At 46.3% G+C, this 27,573-nt stretch overlaps 1 long non-coding RNA gene across 3 annotated transcripts; it reads left to right on the forward strand.

The window, feature by feature from the left end:
* Window positions 1-108: 108 nt before the first annotated feature.
* LOC112648469 (uncharacterized) lies at window positions 109-27,496 on the forward strand. Of its 3 annotated transcripts, none has more exons than XR_004817665.2 (7): window positions 115-240; window positions 764-853; window positions 7,443-7,645; window positions 17,502-17,561; window positions 19,093-19,189; window positions 19,957-20,062; window positions 25,986-27,496. It is a non-coding gene; the product is annotated as an uncharacterized LOC112648469 (long non-coding RNA). The 3 variants fall into 3 exon arrangements; XR_003129073.3 differs by lacking the exons at window positions 115-240; window positions 764-853 and adding exons at window positions 6,237-6,423; window positions 6,567-6,665; XR_003129072.3 differs by lacking the exon at window positions 764-853 and having other exon boundaries at window positions 109-240.
* Window positions 27,497-27,573: the final 77 nt, after the last annotated feature.

The raw sequence follows: 27,573 nt of genomic DNA on the forward strand, positions 1-27,573 counted from the left end.
CTACCGCGGCTTTTATTCCCTCGGAGGAGCGGGGCGGGGCCGGGCGCCGCCGACCAATCGGAGGGCGGTGGGGGCGGGGCCGGGGCTCGAGGGGCGGGGCGTCCGCAGGGGCCCGCGGCGCGGCGCACGTGGCTGCGGCTCCCCGGGGCTGAGCGGGCTGCGGAGCGAGGAGCGGCGGGAAGTCACACGGCCCGAGAAGCGCCCACTCGGCTCAGTCGGAAAAAATCCCGGAGGCCTCCGGTAAAAGCCGAAAGCCGACTCCGCGGTAGCCGGCGGATCTGCGGGGCGGGGGGGGGGAGCGCGTTGGGGATGCGCACAGCGTGGATCTCGCGCCGCCTGCGCCTGCCTGAACCTGCTGCGTCTTGACCCACCGCGGCCAGGGCTGCAAGCCCCGCAAGACGACGCCACGATGACCCTGATAACCCCCGTTTGCTGTGCTCCTCCCCGAGCGGTCGGTCAAGGGGGCCAAGTCAGCCCTTTACCGCAGCTCCTCATCTCATCACCTGTTTCACAGATAAAGAAACTGAGTCAGAAAGTTAAAGGGACTTGCGCAAGATCAGAGGGTTGGAACTGGCAGACAAACGGCCGGGGGGGGGGGGGGGGGGGGGGGGGGGGAGGAGCGCTCTTTATGGAGCATCGGTGTGCCAGGCGTTTTTACTGAGTTAGGACCAGCGAGGTGAAAGAATTTGCTCGGCGTTTCACGATTAGTGTTATGCCAGCATTCAAATACGAATTTACCACGCTTTTTCCACTGCCCTCCCAGCCAAAATTAGAATCCCGGCACCTCTGTAAGCTGATGAATGATCCTGGGTTCAAGCAGCAGCTAGTTCAGTGTCTTATCTCTGAAGTCCAGGTAATAAATGCCCTCCCTCTCTCCCAGCCTTCCCATAAAGGCCTCACAGCAGCCCTCCCCTCCCACCGTGGCTCCTCCGTTCCCCTTGGGATTGCTATTTAATGAGGCTGCGTGTGAGGTTTGCAGTGTGGAATCCAGAGCTGGATTTCCAGGTTTCACATCATGGCTTCACCACGTACTGATGGGGGAGACCTTAGGGCAGCTTCTTAACTTTTCTGTGCCTCACTTTCCTTATCTCTAAGATGAAAATAGGATGCACCTATTTCTTAAAGATGTGAAGACTGCGTAAGTTCTTAGTCTGAGTTCCCCCAGGAGGCAGGAAACAGTACCCTTGAGGTAGCCTTGCTGGGGAGAGTTCTCAGACCAGAAAGGGAGTGGGGGAAACAGGGTTGGGCAGAGGGAGACATTAAGTGTCCTGTTTGCTGCAACTAGACAGCGCAGTTGGCCCCAGGGGCTGCCCTCATTGAAGCAAGGGGGCAGGCGTTTGTACCCCACAATGAGCACTCACTGGATGTGGTTGCCCCAAGAACATGACTTAAATTTAAGCAAGGCAAGCTGTTAAGGCCAAAGGGGCTGTGCTGGCAGCCTACAGCAGGCAACAGGCTGAGGATGAGGGCATAGGTCCCAAACAGGGGTTGGTGGTGGTGTGTCAACAAGGTGCTGAGGTCAGTGCTGAACACATAGTTAGCACTCAATAAATGTTAGCTCTTGGGTTTATTGACTGGGGAAATGGAATTGCTAGACAATAAGGAAACGCAGTATGGTTTTTGGGTCTTTTGGAATTGAGGTTTTCAGTTCATGAGGGCCATCTAAGAGGTGCCATTCTTCAGCAAGGCCTAGAAATAAAGGGTCAGGGAGGGGAGGAAGAGAGACAAGAGGAGAAAAGGTCCCTACCTGAGGAGCTAGGTGAGACAGCCCAGAAAAGCTGGTCAGGGAAGGAAAAGTTAAAACCACAAAGCGGGGAGGGACACCTGGGTGGCTCAGTGGTTGAACATCGCCTCCAGCTCAGGTCGTGATCCTGGGGTCCTGGGATCCGTTCCCATGTCAGGCTCCCTGCATGGAGCCTGCTTCTCCCTCTGCCTGTGTCTCTGCCTCTCTCTCTCTCTGTGTGTGTGTGTGTGTCTATCATGAATAAATAAATAAAATCTTTTTAAAAATTAAAAATAAAAGAAATAAAACTACAAAGGGGGAGAGAACAGGAAGTCCTGCAGATAGCAGTTGAGCAAAAGAGGCCCAAATCAGAACAACAAGGGCGGGGGGCGGGTCATCTGTCAAAGCAGATCCTCCTGTTAAGCCAGGGCCTACAGAAGATGACCCAGTTAGTCAAAACATAATGCACTTTGAAGAGTGTAGTCAAATCCTTCCCCACTCTCCCTGGGGGTTAGTAGACAGAGGCAGGTGTGGAGCAGCTCACACATTGGCAGCACCATCTTCAGATGCCAGCTGCCCACCTTCACCTCCATCACGGGCTCTTCCTTTCTCACAAGTGCAAAGCTGAGTTTTAGTGGGCACAGGGAGAGGGGTGAGGGTTCTGATGTGCAGCCAGGCAATGGAAGGATGCCTTTTGAACATCTGTGTTTCTCAGCCCAATCCTCCATCCCGCCAAGGAAGCAGCCCACCCCGCACCCCCATCAGCAGCAGGACGTTCTGCTGGAGGAGTTGGTCAGTTGAGGTGAGGCCTGATGTTTCACCCGTGCTGCTCAGGCTCCAGTACGAGATTGTATTATGCAGCTGCCAGGTGGGGATGTGGGTGGTATCTGCGACAGTTTTTCTTCAGGCGACGAAAACAAGTTTATGGATGGATTGAATGCCAGGTCTTGCCCTCAGTAGCACCATGTTGGAATCAGCCCAGATGTAGCCACATAACAACAATAATGGCGATTATGCACAGAATCTCCCTAAACCTTCCTGTTCTGTCTACATGCCTGTGAATAGGCCAGAGGAGGCTTTTAATTTCCATTTTGCAGACAGCAAAACAACCAGTGCCTAAGGTGCCCTCACTTAAGTGCCCTGGATCTGGAAGCAGCTGAAACATGGCCAGCTCTCCAGATTCCTGAGCTGGCGCTTTCTCCTACTTGACAAAGAAAGCAAAAGAGGCAAGAGAGACAAAGCGGTGCGTGCAGTCTGGCAAATCCAATCCAAGAGCACAAAGGCCAGGGCTCAAGAGGAAGAGCCTTTCTGAGTTCAACCTGCCTCCCGGTTGCCATGGTTACCTCTTCAGTTTCCAGGCAGAAACTTTTTGAAGTTCACAATGTATCCCAAATTCTCTTCCCAGCAGGTAGGCTGGTTCATGTCTGCAATTTCAGTAATGACTCGACAGTTGCTGTAAATCCAGCAAATTGAGCCCACCTGTGCACTGGCTTTGACATGAACCTGACCTCTTTTTTTTTTTTTTTTTTTTTTTGCCCAGCACTGGCCACACAGCTGTGCTGTCTTTCATGGAGGGTGTGGGGACAGGGTTCCGCAGCCTGGGTCATCTGGGATCAGGGATTAAATACCCCAGGCTGTCCCAGCCCAGGGTCTTCCACTTGCCTCTTCTCCTCTGCCTCCCCACACTCCCCCCGCCCCAGCACCATGCTCCCTCCCCAGCAGAAGTCCACAGAGGACCTTTACCTGCTGGAAGTGGTCAGGGGAAATGGATTCCCTTTCTTGACTTCTGATTTGGCACAAACCATCTCCACAGGGGTCTGGATGTTCCCAATTCAATCATGGATCTACCAAAAAATATTAAGAATTTATTGTGTTCCCTCACTGGTGGGGAAATCGCACAGCTTTTAGACTCTTCGCTGAGTTTAATGACCTTCTTCTTCTTTTCTCCCTGAGGAAATGGAACTAGCATAGCAGGGAAGAAGAGGTGAAAGGAAGTTATGGACAGTCCTTGCTAGAGAAGTCCAGGAAGGGGAGAGTTCAGGGAGGGTCTGCAGTATTGAAAGAGGAGTGAGTGGGGTTTGACCAGGATGGAACACAGCCAGAACCCTCCGAACATGTAGGAAGGAGCAGGCTCCAAGTGGGAGGAAAGAGCTAAGAAAAGCCGGTTGTAGTTTGGCAGTGCGGAAAGATTTAGGAATCCCCTGTATACAGCAGAGGCTCTCAAGCATGTAGGATGCACAACTGGATGTCAACTGTTTGGTAGAAGCATAAAAACAGCAGAAGCAGCACACATCGTGAGGCGGCTGAGTCAGGAGAGAGAGAGAGCCTCTGAAGATGTGAAAGAGGGGCCATCGTCCTGGAGGGTCATGGCCAAAACTACAGGGGGGTGCGCCCTCCTCTCGTGGGCAGCGGGGCGGGGGGGGGGGGGGGGGGAGTTGAAGGAGCTCAGCCTGGATACAGCAAACAATTGTTTTTCCCCAGCCATCCTTCAGAACAGTGGGGACAGCTCACTTGGATGGCTGTTTTATTCTTCTCCCAGTCTCTTCCTTCTTCCTCTTCCTTGTCTGGAAGGAGCTCTGGGGGAACGGAAATTTGGGAGGCCTGCTTTTCTTTCCCCCAATGAGCCCAATGGACCCCTAGCATCCAAGGCAGGGCAGTCTCAGCCCCTTGGGGAGGGGGCTGAAACGTGTCAGTGGTACTCACGGCTTGTAGGAGCATGTCTAGACTCCTCTGCGTGGAATAGAAGGCTCTGACCACCTGATCTCACATCCTCCATCTCACACCCTAACACCCAGCCAAACTCAGCAGTTGGTAAGTTCCCCCAGTTCCACACTGCCTTACACCTACAAAACCCCGAGTGTGAGGTTCTCTTGGCCTAAAGTCCCCTCTCCTCTCTGTACCGCTCATTTTCTTTTTTCTTTCTCTCTCTCTCTCTCTCTTTTTCTTTTTTTTTATTTTTATTTTTTTTTGGTACTGCTCATTTTCAAAGAAATTACCTTCATGCTCCTTCCAGCCAGCCCCCACCTACCCCACCATCAGAGGCAACCTCTATTCTTACTTCTAGAACCAAAGGACCAGCATCGACTCTTCTTGACTTTTTAACTTAATTTTACTGCCTAATTTTGATTTGCAGTCTGTCTCATCACGAGCTCCCAGAGGGTGGAGACCATTGCCTTGGTCTCCAGCCCCTAGCGCCATGTCCAGTTCAGCGTGTGTTCCAAATAAATGTTGGCTAGATGGATAGCTTGTTGCAACACAAATTGCAACAGCTAGCATTTATTGTACACCTACTATGTGCCAGGCCCAGGCTCTGTTCTGTGTGTTTTTCCCTGAATTATCTTTCAGCTCTCATGAGCGCCCCGTAAGATGATTACTGTCTTGTCCTCATTCTACACTTGAAGCAGAGATTGGTTAAGTAACTGGCCTCGGGTCGCACAGCTACTTAGTGATCCAGCTGGGTTTTGATCTCAGATGGCCCACCTCCAGAAGCTGTGTTCCCGGCACACATCCTTCTCCAGAAGGCAGAATTTGCTCACCAGGAGAAGAAGAAAGCATAAGTTTGGGAAATCATGACAGGATGCTATAACTCCTTGAGCTGTCTTCTGTAACTTCCTCTTATATTTCCTCTCCCTCTCACCATACATTCATTTCTCACCATGCACATCTTCCGCTCTCTATCTTTGCCCTTAGCATCTGTCGTCACTGGCTCTGGGCTTTTCTGCGTCTTCAGTCCCTCATCTATGCAGTTCCCAAGTACAGCTGCAGAGAATCCCTTTTTCTGCTGAAGTCCTTCCATTAATAGCTGGGCTCTGACTTCTCTTGGCAAGGAAACTCAGAGTGCCGTTGCTTTGCCCTGCCACCCCCACCAGCTGCGCTTCCCATCCCTCTTTGCTCACGTGGGAGCCTGGTTCCCACCTGGAGGGAGCCCTGGGGCAGCTTCCAAGGGAGGCAGATCTTCAGCTCCCAAGGTCTTGGGGATATGTTGGGCCCCGGGGACCTTGGCTCGTCTTCAGCCTCCTGGGAGCCTGCCTGCTGATAGATGGAGCGTTCAGTGTTTATGCTTTGATGATTCTTAAAGGCTGGCTGTGGCCCTTCATAGGCCCTTTGCTGGGTGTTTCGTGATCTGACCCACACACAGAGGCTTGCCCTCCTGGCTGCGAGGGTCTGTCCCACCCCACACCCTAACCCACCATCCGTCTGCCTCAGACCCCCGAATCCTCCCCGCAGCATGACTGTCCCCAGCCCGTCTGCACACTCGTCCCTTGCTACCTCCGCTCTCATATACGAATGCTCCTGCCATCGTTTTGATGCCTTCCCTAAAGTATCAACTAAATTGATGGCAATAAGCGAGCCCCATCTCATCCTAAGCCTGCAAAATAGGAGAAGTACTCAAGAATCCTGGGTTTCTAAATGACTTCCTCTTTCTCACCCTTCCTCCTCATCTCTGTTCACTTTTGTCACGAATGTCATATTTCTGAAAGGATTTCACTTCCACTCACTGAGCATAGGAACAAGTTTATCAAAATGTGAATTCTTCTCATTTAATAATTTGTCATCCTAAGGCACTACTTAGGATGAAAGATCAGGGGAGAACAAGGGACGTTGAGGATTTGCACACTACCGAAAAGTGATCTTTGCAATTCCAACGCCCTGCTCCTTCCCAGGCTGAGGAGTTTTGGATTCCAGAACTGGAAAGTCGGGTGGGTGCTGCGTGCTGGACTGTGCCTCTCTCCGGGTGGGAAACAAGCACGGGTGGTGGTGGTGGGGAGAACCTAAGCGCCACCACCCCCTAGTTGTGGGGTAGAGGGTCTGCCCAGCTCACTCTGCTGTATTCCTCAACCAGGGCAACCACCTGCATTGACATGAATAAAGAGAAGGCTCTCTGGGAAGACACTAAAAACAGCCTAACTATTGCTCCAAGGAGGACAGGGGGACAGAATAGGTGAAAAGGAAGCATTGTTTTATTCTTGCACACATGCGTGTGTGTGTGTGAGAGACAGAGAGAGAGAGAAAGAGAGAGCTTGAGTGTCTATGGGTGTGGGGGGGAGGGGCAGGGGACTGAAAGACCCCCACAGAGAGAAACCTCTGCTGCATCAATTTCAGCCCCAGCCCACCACCCTCATTTCTCAGGGATCCTCGCCACCTCAGATCATCCCTGATTCCACAGACACATGATGTGCTCTCCTTGGTGGGGAAGCCGCCTTTGAGATCTGGGTGCTCACTTGAGCAGATCTAAAATGGCCTCAGGGAGGCCTGGTCCCCCGAATCTTGGTGCCTAGCCCAGTGTCCAGCACCGCACAGGAACTCATTAGTGGTGAATGAGGAATGAAGGAAATGCATCCCACTAAGATGCGGTGAATGTCTTCAGAGTCACTGTCAACCCAGCTTCCCAGGATCTTGGGGGTCACAGACATTCTTGGCCGAACTTCAACCAGACAGCTTTCTGGAAATGGGTCACAGACAGGCTGCATTACGCAGTGAAACATGACTGTGCACCTCTCAATCGCGCCTCTGCTGTGGCTCATGGAGTCCACCAGTGCAGACAAACTGACACAAAGTCAGGGAAGGGTCTGGCGGGTGTGAATGGCTCCAGAGCCCAGCTTCAGTTGGAAACAGGGCACCAAACACACATGGAATCTGTCCACCTCGTCATACTTCTCTGAAGTTCTGGCGCAAGGAAAACCCCAGCCCACCTGGTCCTCTTTTCCCTCTCTCCTAGGTATTCCAGAGAGGCATGTGCTGAGAAGAAGCTGTGGGTTGGGTGGAGCAAGAACAGACTCCAGCTGGTTGCCTGCCACGTGGCCCTGCTCTAAACCCTGTCTAGAAGGAAGGGTAACTCCCATTTGTAGGCCTCGCCTCGATGTAACATGGAGCTCACTGCCTTATTGACGCTACCACAGAAGGGGAACCAGACAACCATGGGTAAGTAATCTAACCAAAGTGACATACCCACTAAATGGAGGTGCGAGGATTGGTACCCAGTTCAGTCTAGAAGGTCCCAACCCAGGGCTACTCTCTGCCTGTCCTTTTGCTTCGGAGCAGCTCTCCCACTGGACGCTGATGCTACCTCAGGCCATGTCTCCGCACTGCCCTAGTTAGAGATTTCTAGGTGCTTACGTAAGCCACAGATGAGATGTGAGGGCTGTGGAACAGCAAACCCAACATGTGAACATCACACGCACGTGCAGAGATGTTAGGTCGGAGCCGCAGGAGGGCTCTTGCCATCTCCTGGGAGTTAGGGACCTGCCCTCCATGCAGCCCTCTCCCCCTCCCTAGAGTCACCTTCCATGAACCCCCATGTAAGTGGAGAGAGTAGGGGTGAGGGCGTGAAAGGTCACTGCAGGGAAACAGAGGAAGAGCAGTTTTGTAGGAAACAGGGGAAGCTCAAGAAGCAGCAACAGTAGCTGTGAGTGCCGGACAAGTTGTAAGGAAACGTGCCTCTCGCAATGTGCCTCCGACACCTGAGCAGAGGGAGAAACGTGGTTTGATGCGTGAGCAGTCAGAGGCTGGAGCTGGCGGAGTTGGGCTGGGAGGGGGGGGGGGGGGCAATGGGAACAGGTGGTCCTTTCACAAGCTCCCAGGCCATCAGCCCCTGACACAGCAGCTGTCCTAGAAACAGGCCCAGGTGGACAGAGGGAAGAGCACAGTGGGGGGTGCATGGTGTTTTGCAGAGAAAGAAATGAGCTCTCCTCCCTAATGGGCCCCACACATCTGAGCACGGGGAGACACGCGGCGAGCTGTGTGACTGAGCCCCACTGAGCCCCTCCTTCTCCACCAGCCGTCTGGCTTTGCTGCTCCAAGTGTGGCCCCAGGGGAACCTGCTGGCTCCAATCCCCAGGCTTGCTGACACGCACCCCCTCCCCCCGGCTGCAGTAATAACGGTGATAATCGCTAGCATCAAGTAAGCATTTTCTGTGCTCTGCATTTATGGGGATTCTAGTCTTCATCTTCTTCAATCCTCACACTCACCTCTGGAGGAGGTACTCTCCTGTTGTTTTACAGATGGGGAAACTGAGGCATCGAGAGGTTCACTGAGGAAGGAACAGAAGGCAGAGCCATGACTTGGTACAGGGTCATCTGACTCCAGCACCCATGTTTTAGCCTCTCACTCCACACACTGCCCCCACCTCCTCCAGAGTTGTAGGAAGCTCTTTCCTGCCCCGGGTTTCAAAACGCTCATTTCTCCAGCTCCAAGAGGATCCGAGAGATGAAGTTTTATCTTCTCTTATAGCTCAATCTGGTCTTCACTTTTTGGGAAGGGCAGAGGAAGCACAGGTAAAGAGCTTTCGGCTTCCAAGACTCAGTTTATAGAGGGCCAGCCCTGGGACCCCCAGCAGCACTTGACCCTGGGGCCATGCTGTTCATCTAGAACATCCATGTCCACTCTAGAAATGGTTCTTCACTTACCCAGCAACCACCAAGTCCTTGCCTGGAGTTTGGAATTTCACACAAATGAGCTCGTGTAACACTCACTGTGAACCTACCAGGGGAGCTGGCCACACTCTGGCTCATGTCCCAACTCAGTGGCTGCTCCTCCCATCTTGTCTGTCCATCCAATATAGGGGCTGCCCAAGGCTGTGGCCTTGACCTGCCTCTCTTTTTGTATGATAGCTTCTTCCAGAGTAGGTTATTACTTTAACCACATCTGTATACTCATGACCCCCAAACCTATCTCTCTGGCCTCCGCTAGTGTTCAAGGTATGCAGGCACCTCATTTGTCCAAAATGAATTCGGTATTATGTACACACCACCACATTTGACTAGATTAATGATGTTAATTAATGGCAGTAAAGCATCTATTCAGTTGCCTTTAAAAGAAATCTCACTCGCCATCAATGATCCCTCTCTTCCATCCCTCCTAACTCCAGTCAGCCTCCAAATCCTCTCTACATTGGTCTGATGTCTGGAATCTTCTCCCTTCACCTTCAAAACCTTTGTCCCCAACCTCTTGTATGCTAACCAGTCTTCTCCATCCCACCCATTCCACCTACTCTGGTGCCAGATAAAAATATATCAGAGTGTGGCATCTCTCTCTTTAAAAGCCTGCAGTGTCTCCCACCTTCCCCAGGGTCACACTGAAACTCCTTATCAGGACATTTCAGTTCCTCTACAGAAGGTTCCAATCAGTTGCTCTCACCTCCTCTTCCAGCGGCAACACAACCCCTTCAGCTCTGGTCACCCTCAGCCTTTCCACCAAATACTCCATGTTGCTCATCCACTTGCTTTCATTGTCATTGAAACCTGGAATGACATTCCTCTTTCGTCTGATAAACTCCTATTTATCTGACAAGACCCAACGCAAAATTCACCTCCGTGAATGTCCTTATTCTTAGCAGATGCATGCTGAAATGTTTAGAAATGGGCGTCAGGACACCTCTCACTTACTGTCAAGTGGTTCAGCTATACGCCTACATAAATGTCTAAGTATCTGTGAGTCTGCGTCCACTGATCTGTATATCGAAAAAAAAGACAACATGGCAAACTGTGGTTGAATCTGGATGGTGGTTGTAATCATCTTTCAATTCTTCCATATGCCTGAAAATTTTCACAATTATAAGTTGGAGGGGGGAAAATGACCTTATCTCTGATAGTTTCCTTATTGCCTCTGACAAAATGAATCACCTCTTTCTCTCTATTCTCATGACACTCCGTGTTTGCAACAATACAGCACTTTACTACGTGTTTAGCAGCCTTCTCTTCCATAGATTGTGAACCTGCAAAACCACAGTAACTGCACACAGTAGGCATTCAATAACTGTTTGTTTGCATGAATGAATGTCCTCTCCTGTAAGGCCCAACTGGAGGAGCAAGAAGCCATAAGAACAGCCCCCTAGTGCTTCGTTCTCCATCACATGGACACTCATGAGATAGGAAAGGAACCTTGATATGGAGGGAAGACAATGAATGGCTACTTACTGGATGACAGAATGTAATTTAAAACACAGGAGATCTAGACTCTGTGACTGGTTCTATGACTAACTAGCTGTGTGACCATTGGCAACCACCAAACTCTCTGTGACTCGGTTTCCTCACTTGTAAGCAGGGAGTAATAATGTCTGTCTTACCTATCAAATGGGAGGAAAGTGTGTGAATGAGCTCTGAGAAGTCTAAGATACATGCAAAGAATGCAGTGCTGTCCTGATTTTTGTTACTAGAATGAGCAAGAATTTGTCCTGATCTTGACCGGTGAAGAATTCTGAATCACTGAGTTTTGGGGCAGGGGAGATGCTTTGCTTCCATAAAGAATGGGAATTTCCACCCAGCTGGAAGTAATGAGAGGCTGTGACTTGGGCCTCATTTTCCCCACCCCGCTTTCCCTTTCCTTTGACCAAGTGATGATTGCTGGGAAACAGACACAACTGGGGATCTTAAAATAGAGCAGCAAATGTCTGAACTCTCTGCCCCAGGCTCGGTTGCACCGAGTCAACTTACACAGCACACACACACAAACTATTGGCTCACGTGGCACCCACCCCTCTGAGCCGGAAGACTGAGGCCGTGGAAAAAGTTAACACATTGATTCCAGAAAAAAGTGGTCACTCAGGAATGCGGCCCCAGCTCCCCCCGGATGAGATGCCTTGCCCTGATGCTCCTGTGTCCTCCAAGGCCGGGGGCTCCCCCAAGGCCCAGCTCTTCCTGGAAGCAGTGGCGGTCCCACCAGCCGCAGCAGGCTGGGGAAAGACAACGAGAGGCCTCTGGGGGAGGTTTCATGACTCACTGGTTTCAGAAAGGCTTGACTTCCCAGGCTGTGATGCTTAAGCTGGGGACGCTTATGTAACAAAGCATGGGCAGCATAAAGTGCTCTGTAAATGGAGACACGTGGAAGACTGGACCCTTGCTTCTGTGAGACCCAGCAGGCCCCAAATACTAATCTGGTAAACTTTTAGCCTGATCTTAGAGAAAGAGTCCTTCCAGAGTGTGAAGGTTGAGGGGATGAGACAGGACTCATAAAATCCTGAAAAGCAACTGTTACTCGAAATTCTCTTAGGTTCCATTCATTCATAAACAATTGGTGCCAGGCTACTCATCACATATATGCGTTCATTTCATTTTCACTACTGTATACAGGACCCATCATCACCCTCGTTTTACTGATGGGGAAGCTGAGAGACAGAGAGATCCAAAATGCCACAATGGCAGCACCATGATTCAAACCCAGTCAGTCTGGTGCCAGTATCTGTGGGTATCACCGCTACGCTACGCCAAGCAGCTGCTGGGAACCTGGCAGTCGAGGGGATGTGGTGAGGATGGGGAAGAGGTCCCTCGGGTTGTTGACTTTCAGGGAAGGGAAACAAATAATGAACAAATATCAAATTGGTAAAAATAATTGCCAATAGTGATTAACACAATAAAGGAAATAGAAAAAGAGGGAACTACTTTAAGTAAGGCAGTTTGGAAAGGTATACTAGTCAAGTTCCTGTTGCTAAGGACAGAAATGAACTTTCTCTGACTTAAAGAGAAAAAAATTTTTGAAGGGAGTTTGGGGTACTCTGCAGAATTTTCAGGCAGACTCAGAACACAGATAAGAACAAAGGGAGGCTCAGCAGCCAAAAATCCCTCCACAAAACCACTCTGATGAACACCCAACAGGTACAGCCTGCTCCACAACCACAGCTGGAACTCCCCAGACACCACTGCTGGCTTTGCTGCCCTGGAAGCCGGATGCTGCCGCCACCACTAACCCCAAAGTGGATTCGCCACTACCCCCATTTCTTTGCATCACCAGCACCTGATTCAAAGTCCCAGATGGGTGGACCTAATTGGCACCATGCTGCTTCTGATGCAAAGTTCCAAGCTGTGCTGGCCAGGCATGGACAGCTTCTGGCACTGGTCCCAGTGCTGCTGAATATGCAGACCTGCACTTAAGGCACTGTGGGGGGATGCAAGAGGGGGTGCTGACTATCCATCCACTCTTTATTGAAGTCCTCTCCCAACCCAGTTTGGCTGAGGCAGGCTTTCTCTTTCCCCCCAATGGGATTTCAGCCTCTCTTCCAATAAAAATGATAGCTACTAATTTTGAGTGCCTATTAAATGCAAATCTTTCACAGACATCATCTCTAAGGCTTACTACCTCTCTGCAAGGTAGTTAATTACCCTCTCCATTTTCAGATGCAGAATCTAAGGCTTAGAGAAGTTAGAAATCTCGTTCAGGAAATGGCTGAGCCCATATTTGAATGCAGGTCTGTTATGCTTTCAGGAGCACACACTACCTCCTAAGGGGATTAAAATTCAGGCAAATTTTTAGCACAGAAGTGATCCCCTGCTTCTGAATCCAAGACATCATAGGTGGGGGGAGGAAACAGTAAACTCCATCTGGATTTAGGACCAGATGCTCTCTAGCCCTTTACCTGCCAGTCACCTGTGGCTCTCTTGATACTCCAGGGCTACAGCTGTCCCAGCCTTTTAGGAAGCCAGGCTCTATAAGGCCATATAGCAGAGATCTCTGGTGTCTTCATCGTCAAGACAGACCCCTCCACCCCACTGAGCCTTACCCCGCCAAGCCTCCATAAAGCCCCTCTGGAGGTCTACACTTCTGGGCTTACACTGCTATAGGCAAGGCTCACTTTCATAAAAATGCATATGGCCCCAGAACTGTATGTGAGTTGCATTTTTGTGAATCAATTCTATATACTATTGGCTTACACTCACCATCACTTCAGAAATCATTGTTAATCTCCAGCTGCTCTTCACTGCTCATTGACAACCAGGTACTTCAGCTTAAAATATTATCCCCCTCTGCCTTCTCTACTTTTCTGTGAAAAGATCCATAAACCAATATTTAAGTGAACCAGGGAAGCTTACCATTAACGCACTTCCAAGAATAATCATCTTAAAGTGAAAAAATTGCTCCTCGATAAGAAAGATCATCCCCTAAGACATTCGTATTATGAATTGGATTTTTTTCTTGGTTTTACTGCATCAGCTTCCATGTATATACTTAATGGTCTAGTAATAAGCCAGTACTGTTAAATGGGTAATTTGCTCAAAGACAATGAAGAAAGAGAGAGACAATGAGAATAAGTATGGATTTCTGGGGCTTTTTCTTACAGGTTAGTCGTGGGTCACACAGCCAGTCATTCAGGACTCAGTTTCTCTCTTTGACACGCAGAGCATAGAAGCTTTTGCATATTTCATGAGGTTATCATGAGATTTTAATGAGGCTATCTGGTTAAGGTCCTTTGAGATAAGCACAAATTATTATTAGAATGCAATCAGTATGCATCTATTAAGAGAGCAGCATCTCACCTATGTGCGTGATGAAGAGGTTACTGCCACTGCTAGCTAAGTGCACCCCACCCCTGGCCAGGTTTCTATTTTCCCAGAGTGCTGGTGCCTGAATCATTCCTAGTGAGGAGGGTTGCCACTGCATCATTCACACTTTTCCCCAAGGCCCGCACAACAAGACAAGCAAAATGGCTGTAAGGTTGAAGACTTAGTCTCTGGCTGCTGCTGGAAATCTGCTCAGTAGTATTTCCCCTGGCAACAGACAGCTACCGTGTAAGGTGTGAATCAAACATGTAAACCTCTGGAGATTTGTCTTTCAGTTCTTTGAGACACAACTTAGCAGAGTTGCTGAAAATATGGTGACACATTGCCTCAGCATGAGGACTCTCAGGGAGATGGAGGAGAGGAGGGAGGACTGCTCCTCAGTAGTGCTCAAGGGGGAGTGCAGTCCCTACTGCCATTTTTCCCCTGTGCCTCCATGTCGTGACACCATTTCTGTTCTCCACCCTGAGTTTCTGAAACTATCAGAATATAAGAAGCAGAGCAGGCCCCCAGCTGCCCTAGACACCTGGGACTGTGATTACATCTCTAGAGGCACTGGGGCTCTACCTAGAGACTCCTGGGCACAAATCAGGCTGGAAATCAGCTTGGTTCCCCCATCTGTCCCCTGATTTCATGAGTTAGGAACCTAATCCATGTGTGTATACATGTGTACGTGTGTGCATACATATGTCATTCCTAAGCTAAAGGACTAAAATTCTCTCCAGAAATGTCAATGGTTTCAGCTGTATTCATTTGCCTTTCCCATTGGAGAGCTGGCAATCTGCTGATGATATGCGAGCAGGAAGACACATTCTGCAGCCTCTTCCAATGATGGATGTAGGCAGACCCGCAATGTAGAAGCTGGGGGCAGCCAGGGAGCCAACAGAAGCCTATCCAGAACACTTACACTTGAGGCCTAGGAATTTATGTCATTATTATTTGGTACACTTGGTATTAATTTATATGCAAATGTACACGTCAGCTATGAATCCCAGTCCATAAATTATTTTATTTCCTATAGCTTAACTTAATTTTTTCGATTTGAGCATTCAATCCACAGACTGCTTGACAAGCAAAAAATAAAATAAGAATCAGATCTATCCAAGGTACCTTTCTGCAAAATGGTGTTACGAGGTTTCTATATAGCACCAAGGCATCAAGTAGTGGGAATGAGTGGCCCTCTGATCTTTGATCCTGTGTCCACTCAGGTTTCTGTTCAGACAGTTACAATCCCTATCGGTGATCAGGTCCAGCAGCTCCCTGCTGCTGTGTTACTTCTCTTGCTGAACAGGAACCTTTTACATTATTGTCTTATAGACCCTTTGCCCTCCCAGTCCTTCCTTTCTAGCATCTTTATGCTCCTTGGAGACAACACTGCAAAACAGATCACAGGCCTCCTCTGCTTTGATAACCAAGACATTGTTTACTCCTTCCTGTTCCAGCCCAAAGGGAATCTCTTTTGAATGGTAGACAAAACTGCTCCCTAAAGGAGGCTTACAGATGCTGATATTTGGGGCTCCCCGTGGAGAAAAAAACCCAGTTGTTCTAAAAGCCCTGCTCATGCACACAGAGCTTCCAATGACATTCTTAGTGCTTTGCTCTTAAATATGAGTGAACAACCAAGGATTGCCAGACATTAGAGCAAAATCTCAAACATAAAACAGACTAAAACAAATGGTAAAAAGGAACCTGGGAGAAATAGAAACAATAGGGTAACAGAATAAAAAGTAAACAACTAAAAACAAAGTCCATGATTAATATCCTTAGAGAACATTTGTGAAACAAAAACAGGGTTGTTTTTGGGGGGTTTTTTTGTTTTGTTTTGTTTTTTGTAAAAAAAAAATAATAATAACCAGAGAAAAAGTACAAGCTCTTGGAAAGTAAAAATATAATAGCAAAAAAAAAAAAAAAAAAAGAAATTAGAAGATAGAGCATAGGAATGCAGAGGTAGGGGCTGCAGAGAAAAGATGGGGAAAGAAGTTACCAAAGAAATAATATAAGCAAATGTTCCCCAAGTGACGCATAAATCTCCAAATTGACAAAGCCTACCAAGTGTTGATAATGAATGTAAAAAGTCCCACATCACTGTAAATTCAAAACCCTGAAACAAAAAGGAGATCCTAAAAGTTGAGAGAACACAGTAGGGAAAACTGGGGAACAGACTAAAAATGATGAATAGAGGGACCCCTGGGTAGCTCAGCAGTTGAGCTTCCGCCTTCAGCTCAGGGTGTGATCCTGGTCTGAGGATCTGGTCCCACATCAGGCTCCCCTCGGGGAGCCTGCTTCTTCCTCTGCCTATGTCTCTTCCTATCTCTGTGTCTCTCATGAATAAATAAATGTTTTTTAAAATCTAAAAAAATAAAGATAAAAATGATGGATAAGAATCAGGATGACATCAGTCTTCTCAGGCACAACATTGAAAATGGAACACAACAGTAACACCTTCAAAATTCTAAGTGAAAACCATTTTCAGCCTGGAATTCTATACCACCCAAATCAAGAGTAGGCAGAGAATTAGATTCTCAGTCAGGAAAGTCCCCCCCCAAAATAATTATCTCCAGTGTACTCTTTCTTAGAAAGCTACTATGGGAAAATAGGTTCCATCAAAATAAAAACAGAGGATGAGATGGGAGGCAAGAATTAGGAGACAAGAGAGAGGTGAAAGGAATTCTCAGGGAGTCAGCAAAGTAAAGAGTTACACCAGTTATACATCAGAAAGATCAACCAATCTCTAACCAAGGAGTCAGAGGACTCCAGGAGAACCATTTGGGTGGAGTTGAAGGGATATCTAACAGGTCTGACAGTGTAGAAATGTTACTGAGAAGTGTTTCACAGAGCTGTGGGAGCATATAAAAGAACACAGTCAAGTTTTGATAGAAAACTAAACAAATGAAATTAAAGGCAATTATTAACTCCAGGAAAAACAAAAAAAAAGTGCAAGAATGGATATGTAATTAAAATACATTATTGGTTTAATAGTAAACAATATTTATACAATCATGATAACAAAAGCATTGTTAACCAGAAATAAGAGAGGACTAGAAGAAGAGAAGAGGGAATGTACATGAGTTTAGAATCCTCATTACCATAATAGGAAGTCTATAACTAATGTCTAAAATTGATAAGCAAGCAGCACACTCTGTGAATCAGAAATGTGGGGGAAAGACCAGATAAATAACTTGAAGTTGAAAGTGATTTTCTCTTTGGAAAAGAAAGTGGGGCAGAAGGAAAGAAATAAGAAATAGCTAATTTCTTTTTTATTACATATGTAACTTAAAATTAGTTACCCAGAAATACTTTTATTTAAAATAAAAGTATATTAAGTAAATATTAAAAATGAACCCCACTGGTCATGTATGTGAAATAGACACACAAGCAGATCAGTAGAAAAAAGAATTACAGGTGCTATCCATGCACAGGTAAGGTGTGGACATAAAAGAGAAAATAGCTCATTCCACCTAAGGAAGGAGGGCAAATTAATTCCTGACTTCTACGCTTTCATCTTATCCAGGGACACTGCTGCCTGTGTGCATATATAGATGTGGCCACTTGAAAAAACCTGAGAAGCAAGGTAGGAACTCACCAAACATTCCTGGAAAGGTGGTAGGGTCTCCAGGTGAGGACTCCAAACCTGAGCATCACACTGCCTGGGCTTGAATCCTGGCTCTACCACCTACTAACTGCGTCATTTAGGACAAGCTACTTATCCTCTTTGGTCTCCTCAAATGTTTTTGCCTCATAAGGTTATTTCAGGGATTAAATGACTTAATGTGTAAAGGGCTCAGAACAATTATTGGTACATCTCAGTATTCTCTCAGCAGCTACCAGGTGAATCTCCTGAGTGCAGGCACTGAATAAGCAGTGTGTGTGTGTGTGTGTGTGTGTGTGTGTTTGTGTGTGTGTGTGTGTTGGGGGAATGTTGATTATTACAAAAAGCTCTAAGCCCATCCCTGCCTTGTACACATTTAAGGAGGGGGTAGGGGTTGGGGAAGAGAGAACACCAATAAATAAGCATATTACCAGCAATAGTGACCAGTAGCTGGATGCAGAATGGGGGGACCAGTTTCCTAGAGACAGGGGCCATTGATATGTGCTCCATCGAGGGGGTATAAGAGACACTTTTTAGATGGTAGCTTCAGCACTCCTTTCCCTAGAAATTTCTCCTCTACCTCTTGCCTCCACACAGTAGCAGCAGAAGCTTGCTTTGTCCTGCCTCCTTACCTCCTTGACCCAGGAAACACATCCAAAACAAGCTGAGTCAGTCAGGCTCTTACCTGGGGAGTCTGGACCCAAGAATGTTTTCCCTCTTCATTTCTTTGTGTTAAGACTCAGTTGTAAACATGAAAGATATTGGCCATTTTTTTTTTTTTTTTTTTTTTTTTTTGCCATGGGAACTGGGAAACAGTAAAACAGTCCACAAGCAGAGAAAAGGGTGTGGCAGATACACAGAGAAAATCAAGGCAGGAAGAGAATCAGGGCTTCTGGGTTCCCCAGGTTTTGCAGACTGTTTCTGATCCCAACCAGGCTACATCCCTGTCTAGATTCCATGGGATGTCTGAGGACTCTGGCCAAACTCCCCTTTTATTCATGCTGGTTTGAGTTGAATTTATGTTGCAAACCAAAATTTCTTTAGCAATTTCCCACTCCTTGCTCCCGTATAGGCAGGGAAAAAAAAAAAAAAAGATATGACTATATTCCTTAGTCTGGTGAGACATTTGGTAAGTCTAAACCTGGAAAAACCCAAAGGAGTCCCGGGTTGCATTGAGATGGACTCTGGCTCTGGGCCCAAGCCAAAGCAGCTCTGCTTCCTGAGATGGATGTGGACCATGGAATGGGCTGAAAGACTGGACAGGACTCTGGGCTGCGGGAGAAGTCAAGGCTATCTGGCTGAGTGAGGTTCATTCAAGCTTGAGCTGGGAGGATCGACAGGGGGAGGCAAAGAGGACCAGTAAGCACAGCAACAGGAAGGTTAAAAAGAGTGTCAGTAGCTATGAAGGCAAAGGTGAAATTAGAGGAGGAGGTGACAAAGCAAGATTCAGGTGCAGGCCAACAAGTGGTAGTCTTGCCTCCCACTAACTATTTCCTCTTCTGCCCATTGTTAGCTAGGCAGCAAAATTTGAGTGAAAGACCAGCTTTTCAAGGACTCTGCGATGAAGATGAATCACAGAATTACGGAGTGTTTCCATTGTGCTCCATTTGGTAGGTATGGCTGAGGAGTCCACTGACCAGCAGTTAGAAGCACCGCTCAAAGCCACAGTTCAAATACTCCAGAAAGCCCAAGATCAGAGATCACGCCTGGTCTCGGATCAAACCTGAGAAGGTTTCCTAAAAGAAGTGGACCTGGAAAGACGGATAGAATTTAGACATTGAAAGACCAAGCTTTGCAATATCCAGTAGCCAGAGAGGATTCCTCTTTGTAGCGCCATCTCCTGCAGTCCTAACACAGCAGATGCTCAAAAACTATATACTTAATTGAGTTGATTCCAGGAAAAAGGAATAGCATAATAATAAAGGCGAGAGTTTGGGTTATGTGTATTGAGGCCACACGTAGTAGTCCTGTGGCACAAAGGCACAAATATGAGGCACAAAATGGATCCATGGAAGACATATTGAAGAGGCAAGTTGAGGCCAAAGCTGTCACTTAAGAATGGCTGATCAGTCCTTGAACTCCCCGAGGACAAGGACCAGGACATTTATTTTAGTCTGCCCCATCCCAGGCTCAAAGTCTATGCAGAACAGATGCACAGAAATTAGTCCACTTAGTTTAGGACCTAGTGCACAGAAATTATTTTTGCACACAACTTTTAGGATGAAACCAAATGACATGGTGAATGCTCTGGCATGTAGACCTGTGTCTGAATGCCACTTGGCTGTTTGGGGTATACTTTTTTCTAATTGCATGTGTTTTCATGTGAAGGGACTGCCCTAAAGTTACACCTGTCACTTCTCTCCCCAACTTTACTCAGTCCCACCCATGGAAGTAGCAACTCACTGATCTGTTTGGAAAAAGGAACTGGGCATTCCTAAGATGGCTTGTCTCCAGGAAGCCTGCGATCCCTACATTATGCCAAGGTTAGTGGGGCTCTGGGGGAAGCTTGCAATCTCAGAGTCCAGTTCGGCTCTGGAGAGCCTATTAGCAGAACCATTTGGCAGCACCTCTCAGCCAAGTCTTCCAAACCAGCTGTTATCAGTAATAAAGTTGACATGTTCATCCTTGTGCGCCTGACTCCCGAGTCGGAAAGAGTTCAGGACTCAGGAAGTGAGCAGGGGAAAAGGACTATTAGTTATCGACTCCCTGAAACACCACCTATTACTGGCCTGAAAATTTCTTGCCAGTGAGATGGATGTGATGGCAATGGCCATCACATAGGGTTCAGCGAAAATTCTAAAAGATAACACGTTAGATGTGTCTTAGTTTGGGCTGCTGTTAACAAAAATATCACAGAGCAGGAGGCTTAAACAACAAACATTTCTCTCAATTCTGGAGACTGGGAAGCCCGTGATCATGGTGTGGCTACTCTGCTGAGAGCTAGCCTCCTGGCTTATAGAGGGCCACCTTCTCATGGCGTCCTCACATGGTGGAGTGAATACTCTGGTCTCTTCCTCTTCTCATAAGGACATTAATGCCATTGTGGGGGCTTCACCCTCCTGACTTCATCTTTACCTATCATCTCCCAAAGCCCCCACCTTCTAACACCATCCCATTGTGGGTTAGAGTTTCAACCAATGATTTGGGGGAGGGGACAAAATAAGCAGTCCATAACGTCCTCAGTAAGTGTTTGCTCTCTCCTTTGACATCCTCTTCTTTATTTTTTTTAATAATAAATTTATTTTTATTGGTGTTCAATTTGACAACATACAGAATAACATCCAGTGCTCATCCCGTCAAGTGCCCCCCTCAGTGCCCATCACCCAGTCACCCACACCCCCTGCCCTCCTTCCCTTCCACCACCCCTAGTTCGTTTCCCAGAGTTAGGAGTCTTTATGTTCTGTCTCCCTTTCTGCTATTTCCTCTTCTTTAAGCACATCCCTACGGAGGCAAAATCTATATTATTCTGTATGTCTAGCATATTTTTTAATGTTCTGTAGAGGTTTGAAAAGTGGAAATAATAAACACAGGGCCTCTCCGCAACTGATTCATTTCTGCTCATATTTTTCCAAACAGCTTTATTGTGGGATAATCAACACACAATAAAGTGTACATATTTCAAGTATAAAATCTGATGTTTTGACATATGTAAACGCCAGTGAAATCATCGCAGTCAAAACAGTGAGCAATTGGGGCGCCTGGGTGGCTCAGTCAGTTAAGCATTTGACTTTGGCTCAGCTCATGATCTCGGGGGCCTGGGATGGAGCCCCGCCCCATGCTCAGCACAGAGTCTGCTTGTCCTTCTACCTTTCTACCCCTCCCTTGTGCTCTCTCTCTCTCTCAAAAAATCAGTGAACAATCTATTGCTCCCCCAAAATTCCTTCAAGTCCCTTTGTGATCTCTGTTTCCCACTTTGCCCTGCTCCCTGTCCCTAGGCAGCCACTGATCTGTCTTCTGTCTCTAAGACTTAGCTTACATTTTCTAGGGTTGCCTATAAAGGGAATCACAGCATATTTTCCTTTTTGTGTGTCCACTCTATTTTTGAAGAGAGGTAGCAGTTATCATTGAAGAGTGGAGGAATACTGATCCTGGAATCGAGGTACCAGCGCTCTTGTCTGAGTAGATAGTAACAGGTTATGTGTCCTTGGACAAGTCATGTAATCCTTCTGTGCCTCTGTTTTCCTTATCATAAGAGAGGGAATAATAGTATTTGCACTACCTCACAGATCCATTTATGGTAGAAATATTGCATAAGGGAGGCACCTGGGTGGCTCAATCGATTGGGTGTCTGCCTTCAGCTCAGGTCATGATCCAGGACTCCCAGGATCGAGCCCCATGTTGGGCTCCTTGCTCAGCGGGGAGTCTGCTTCTCCCTCTCTCCCTTCCTCATTCTCTCTTCTCCTCTCTCTCTCTCAGAAAAATAAAATCTTTTTTAAAAAAGAGACAGAAGAAATACCTCATGAGGTATAATACTAGAAGATGTATAATGTACTGCACGTGCGTAGCAAGATGATATCTGGCAATATGAACCCGAGGAGTTTATTTCACTGCCTAAAATTTCCTCTTTCCCTTCCTCTCTTCAAGCAAATAACTGACTCTGTACTTCTTTTGTGGGGGAAGTATTGTACGGAGTAGGAAAACAGAAGTAGCCTACAGATCCTCCTGGCTTTAGATTTCTCTGACTCTAAGCCTTGAGAAGGGTACAGGTTTTCAGGAAAGAGAAAGGAGAGGGCTTTGTGAGCTCGTAATGATGGTGTCTTAGGGAAGTAGTGGGGAGGGTGTAACGAACACTTCTCAACAGGTTCTCGAATAGTCCTTCTGCTATAGCACCTCCTTCTCCCTCCTGATTTCTCTGGTACCTGAGCCTTTCTGGGATTCTGCAGGGAAATGAACTTGCCTTCTGTCAGTCCACAACCCTGTCCCCTCACCCTTACCCCTTTGGGGTCAGGTTTGACCTCCATCCCTTCTGGTAAGTCATTTGTCATTTCTCTATCTGCTGTCTCCTTGCATTATTGTGGGTTACAGATGTTATCTAGTTTCACTGAGCTAAATTTTATTTTGCTATTTCTTACTCTCCTAGTTGTTTTTGAGTTGTTCCTCAGAGAGGAAGGGTACAGAAAGTTCTTTACCCTGCCTTCTTGAAATTGGAAACTAGTGATTTCTTTGCCTAACAGTTTTTTATGGAGATATAATCTACACACAGCAAAATACACAGGCCTTAACTGTTTTAGGTCAAGGGGTTTTGACAAACATATCACCCATGTAACATATATCACTAGTAAGATCTAGAACATTCTCACCACCCCAGATAGTTTCCTCGTATCTCTTCCCAGTTTCCTGCTACATTCCCACCCCACTCCCTCCCCAACCAGGCACTTACTTCTCTTTTTCCTATTGTGATTGTTTTTTTCCTATCATAGATTAGTTTGCCTGTTGTAGAATTTCACACAAATGGAATCATACAGAATGCAGTGTTTTGTATCTGGCTGCTTTTTTGAGTTATATTGATCATAGTGCATTCCTTTTAATTGCTGAGTAGTGTTTTCTATGACATGATAGACCATGATTTGCTTATCCATCGTCCTGTTTATCTGGGTTGCTTCAGGTTTTTGCCTGTTGTGAATACAGCTGTTATGAAGGTCTGTGTACCTGTCTTTTTTGTGGACCTATGTTTTGAGACCCATGAGTGGAGTAGCTGGGCCATAGGGTAGATGCATATTTAGCTTTAAAGAAACTGTCAAACCGCTTTCCAAAGTGCTTTATATCAGTATTCATACCAGCACTGTGTAAGAATTCCAGTTATTCCACATCCTTGCCAACCCTTGTGATCAGGATTTTCATTTTACATATTCTAGTGGGTGCGCAATGGATCCTCACTGTTAGTTTTGGCATAACTTTTCCAAATGTTTCCTAGTCCCTAGAAGAGCCTCTTAGAGCTCTAGACAAGGGTCCCTTAGCCCTCTTTTGGGTTGCCATTTGTGTTTCACAAGTGCACCTGTTCCTGGACAAGAGAGAATCATTATGATGTGATGTTAATAGTAATGTGGGTTTCTGTGTTTACAGAGGGTGGTAACTGCAGCCCATTGAGAGATCGCTTCTTAGCAAAGGGAAATATTAATATGTCATTTGCAAACTTAGAAAAGAGGCTCAGAGACCACAAGTGAAAGATTACATAACCATTGACATCTATAAAAAAAAATCTAGCTGTAACTTCATGGGTTCAGTGCTATGGATAAAAATAATTTAGAGGGAGAGAAAGGATATAAGAAAAAAGTTTTATAACTAAAATACAAAGAAGCACTTGGGAATCCATCCAACTGTTAAGGACACAAAGCTGTCTCAAAGGCTGGCACCGCTATTTACAAAGTAAGCTGTTGGTAAACTGTTTGATTTGCATTTTCCTAATGAGTGATGGTGTCGACCAGTTTTTTAATTTGGTTTATTGGCCACTAATATACATCCTTCTGTCAAGTGTCTATGTGAGTCTTTGACCAATTTTTTAAATTGTTCTTTGTTTTTCAGTGAGTTGTAGCAGCTCTTTACATACTCTGGCTACAAGTTAATTGTTTAACATATATATTGTAAATATCTTCTCCCAGTCTGACTCCCCTGTTTATTTTAACAATGTCATTTGAGGAACTGAAGTTTAAAATTTTTTTTGAAGTTTCAAATTTTTATATAATCTCATTTATCACTCTTCCCTTTGATGCTTAGTGCTTTTTGTGTCCTAAGAAACTTTTATCTATCTCCATGCCAGAAAACTATCCTCCTGCTTTCTTCTAGAAGCCTTATGGAAATTATTGCTTTTTGAACTGGTCTCTGAGAAACCCTAGAAAGGTCTGGAGGGGAAATGGTGAGGTCTAGCCCCTCTGACCCCAACATTCTACCTCTTTTGGTTCCTCCTTCCTCTCCACCTCAATCAAAGCAGGTTTCCCGCTTCATTTTAGGTACCAGAGTTTTAGTTTAAATTTCATGTAACCAAAAGATTTCCAGTTTTTATTTTTTGGGTTTTTTTTTTTTTTTTTTTGGCCACTCTCCTGGACTGTAAATTCCTTGAATATAGGAACTATGCATTCTTTTACTCTCCATTATGTCCTCAACTATGCACAGTGCCTAGGCACCTTGTGAACACTTATTACAAATGTTTAATTGAAATAAACCTAACAAATTTGAAATGGGAAGAGAGGCTCTATTCCATTTAGCCAAATCTTACATAATGTGTACTCCCGGGCTTCAAATCTGGGCCAGGCTCCTATGAGGGGAGAAAGGCTCCCAGTGGGAATGAGATCAGAGGCCTCTGCCTGCAGCGGGCTCCATAGGAAGTAGTAAGAAAAGCATCGCCTTACACTTATGTAACCTTTTACTATTTATAAAACACCTTCATATATCTTACCTCCAAAAAAAAAAAAAAAAGCCCCTGAATGTAAAAAGACCTTTCCCTACTCATAAAGACAAGCAAATACCCCAGAGTTTCAAATATATTTGGGAGTGGGGAAGCTGGCCACAGTTTTAAGCCAGACAGAAGTCTGAGTGATAAGGACACCTTAAGGGCTCTTTTTAAGTGATGCTGAGCTTTTTATATCCTGAGGTATTTATATACCTGAGGTATTTATATCCTGAGCTTTTGGGGCTTACCCACTTCCCCAAAATTCCCACTGATGTTTAAGATCTCCCCAAGCTTTATCCCTTCAGGTGAAGGCCTTTCTCCCAGTCAAAAGCTAGTCGTCCTCCAGTTTCCACAGGATGAGGCAACTGGTAGTCTGATGTTGGTAATGGCAATGGGGGAACGTATTTCCAGTGGGGACGCTGGGGGCTTCCAGGGTCTCCCTTCTGGGTGTCATAACTGTATTCTGGTCAAAATTTGCAGACACCACCCCCGCCTCTAGACAAGCAAGTGTGACCTAAGATACAGGATGCCCTCACTTCCTGTCTGTGGCAGCCATCTCCACCCCAAGGTCTGGTTTCTGCCCCCACATTTTCACTATTGATCTCGGGGTAACCCCATCTGACCTAAGAAACTGTCCCAAGTCTGTTTCACACCTAGAAAATGACTATTTGGAGACATTCTGATGGTTAGATACTGTGAAGATTTTTCTTCAGGATATAAAAAGCTCAGCACCATGCCTAGCCCATCATGAATGTTCAGCATATCTGTTTTGAAAATACGCACAGAGTTCACCCCCAGGCTTCCGGTCTGTCTCATAGACCTAGACCTAATCATGTTGCTGGGCTGGGCTAAGTCACTTGTTTTAAGGGAAAAGGAGGTAACTTTCTCAGGTCAGGCCTACTGATTTTTAAAAGACCTATGGGTTGTGAAATCACCCGCACCTCCAAACCATCTGCCCAACTTCCATCACCATTAGGGTTCTCCAAGATTGCTTTCCAGTGACTTCTTTTCCTTTCCAGGACTGCTGTGGTTGTCTCCTTCCCTGGTTCTGACACAAGAGCTGAGAAAAAAGGGGTGTGTACATGCGATTGCCATCTTCTCCAGGCATCCTGTTCCAATGGATACAAGACTCAGGATGCAGGGATAAAAATCAGGCGACTGCTTCCAATCCCACAACAAATGTCACCCATCTCTTCCAACAAAAAACTTAACTCAAAATGACACTTGCTTGTCAAATCTGAATTAGGCATTTTCACTCTAACTGGAGTGAGTATATCAATCCCCTGGGGGAAAACTGGAGCTCTGGAGAGGATTCAGATTCAGCAAACAGTTTTTGCTTGTCTGCTGTGTCTCAGGTAGGCACTGTATTGTGTGTGTGTGTGTGTGTGTGTGTGTGTGTTTAATTTCTATTCCCACTTGCATAGTACAGATGAGGAAAGCAGGGACTTGCCCCCTCAACAGCCAGCTAGTGGAAAGGTCAGGTTTCTAACCTAGGTTTTACAGCCCCAGGTCCAGGTCCACTGTTCCTTGCATTTAGACTATAGATGCCACTCCAGGCGCAAGCCCAGGCCACCTCTTCCCAGGATATTACAGACCACATCGGGTTTTCTCCTCTCTGAACACCAGCAGTGTGGCCACATGTTCACTTCACCTGCAGAAGCTGCCAGGCTCGAGAGTTGTGTCTTGTTCTTTCCACCCACTGATAGGATGCTGGGCGTGTAGGAAAGCAACCGTTTACTGGGAGCACTGAACAGTCTCAAAGCCTTCTCATACATACTGTCCCCATAGCTCTGTAACACGAGATAGATGAGCTTTTTTTGCCCTGGTGGGGGAGAGGAGAGTAGTGGGAGGGAGGGAGGAAGCCGAAGGAAATTAATGAGTGACTTAGGATTCATCCCTAAAGGACCAAAGCATGGAGGAGCCTGATTTATGAGAGTTAGACAAGGTTGATGGTTGGCTGGGAAAATTGAGAGATTAACTTTATGTCTTGAGTACCTACTGGATGCCAGACAGTCCATTAGTAGGTTGTTATGAACATTATCTCACTTAATGCAATCCTGTAATCTCTGCAATTATATTTTTAATGGACTTCAGTGCACAAAACTGAACTAATCTTTTTAATACTTTATTCATACTATTCTATTGGTCCATGCTTGGGTCTTAATTATTTTTCTCAGTCATTTATTTTAGTGATGCGATGAGTACCTTGGAACCTACATCTAACCCAAGAACTAGAACACTAATGGTAATTCACCTCTATTCAGGTGCTCCTTCCCTACGCTGTTGCAAATGAAAATAATGTACCAGCCCTCTCCTGTAGTTAATTTTCATAAGAGGATATTAAGAATTCCTGGCTTAGACTGTCCTGTCCATAAACCCTCAGCAAAATAAATAAGTTTATCTGCTTGATTAAGAAAACTCCTTCCCTACCTCCCCTTACAACAGGCCAATACATATGGAAACTTTAAAATATATTGTTCATTTTGATTATATTTAAATCTTAATAAAAGGACTTGCTTTTTTAGCTTAACATTATTTTGCTAAGATTCATCCATATTGTTGCTACAGTATCACCGTAGGCCATCCATTTCCACAGCTATGTGAATT

The sequence above is a fragment of the Canis lupus genome, chromosome 7 (assembly GCF_003254725.2).
Source record: "Canis lupus dingo isolate Sandy chromosome 7, ASM325472v2, whole genome shotgun sequence".
NCBI classification, from domain to species: Eukaryota; Metazoa; Chordata; class Mammalia; order Carnivora; family Canidae; genus Canis; species Canis lupus.